Raw genomic sequence first — 1,637 nt, forward strand, 5'->3', positions numbered from 1 at the left:
TCTAATAAACTCTAATCAACTCTAATCAACTCTAATCAACTCTAATTCACCTCTAATGCAACTCTAATCAACTCTAATCAACTCTAATGGGCTTCAGTTCTCTGCTTCAGTCCAGTACTCAACCCTCCCCAGCAGAGATGGCAGCTGTTTAGTGTGTGTCCCAGTCAGCCCAAACAGCACTGAAGGAATCTGTGTGTCCACTCTGGTCCAGCGAGCGAACTGAAGGAATCTGTGTGTCCACCAAGCTGTCCAGTTCAGGCGGTAGCCTCAGGTGTCCCTGTTGGGTGATCTAGCCCCAAATCTGCACTCTGAGAGTAGGTAACTTGATGTCTGCGTGTGTGTGACGTCTGTGTGTGTGTGTGTGTGTGTGTGTGTGTGTGAATCCTCTCCTTTGTGAGCAAGAGAGTATGGCATTCCTGGCAGGTAGCTGAGCTCAGTGGGTTCTCAAGAGCGGCGATTGTTCTCGTCGAGGACCAGGAGATAAGAGAGAGACCTGCCCTGTCCGCAAAGCTCTGGCCCCTGGACACACACTCCACACACAACCCCTCGTGCTGGCAAATGGCCTTTTATGTATGAGTGTGTGTGTGTATTCATATTCATGTGGGAGTGCAGACAGCGAAAGTGTGTGTCTATGTGTGTGTATTCGGGAGGGAGAGGTACAGGCAGTGAGAGAGAGAGAGAGAGAGAGAGAGAGAGAGTGTGTGTGTGTGTGTGTGTGTGAGTGATCAGAAGGAGGGCGAGGATAAGGAAGGGTGAGGAAGAAACAGTTTGTGTGTTCTTGGGTGACAATCAGAAGGGGTTTTGAGCGGGGGGTTGAACCTTCTGTCCTGATGTAGGTAGAGTGTGTCCTAATTTGAGCGTGTGCTGCACACAACTCTTGTAACAATAACCCAGACAGTGTGTTCTCCATGAGGCTGGAGTTCCCCCGTCACACCACCGCAGCTTTACTGGTTACCCAACCACTTCTCAGCAGAAATAAAACAAAACGTTCAAAGGCCTCTTTAAAGGTATAGAGTAAGTGATCTATAAGCCATTTCCACGAAACTCTTTTTGTAATGTTCAGCTGATGTCTCCTCATAATCCCTAGTGAAACGAACTATAGTAATACAACAATATTTTCATTTTAGTGCATTTCTCAAACTTTGTCTCACACTCCCCATTGTGGAGGTGGGGAATGTTCAAGCCCCCCCTGCTCCCACCAACCCAGAAATATTACTGTTTTCGATCAAACTGGTCAGTCAAGCAAAACAATGATTTCTAAGCGATTTTATGACTATGAAAAAGTTGCATAGGATCTCTTTAAAGATAAGCAGGCCCCAGCTGTGGCACAACTGACTGGGGCACCTGCACTGCATACCGGCAGACCCGGGTTCAATTCCCACCCCGTGGTCCTTTCCAGATCTCACCCCGATTCTCTCTCCCATTCACTTCCTGTCATTCTCTTCTGTCCGGTAACATGCAGAAAAGCCCCAAAAATATACCTAAAAAAAAAAAAGATAAGCACAGAAAAAAAATCCTTCAGTTCCTCACGCCCACATCTGTCATGTCTCTGCTCCCCACTAAAGGGGCCCTACGCTTTGAGAACCACTGTCCAGTGTGTAAAGCTTATGCGTAACCCCAGTTCAGCGAGCACATCC

This window comes from Sardina pilchardus, chromosome 17 (genome assembly GCF_963854185.1).
Source record: "Sardina pilchardus chromosome 17, fSarPil1.1, whole genome shotgun sequence".
NCBI classification, from domain to species: Eukaryota; Metazoa; Chordata; class Actinopteri; order Clupeiformes; family Clupeidae; genus Sardina; species Sardina pilchardus.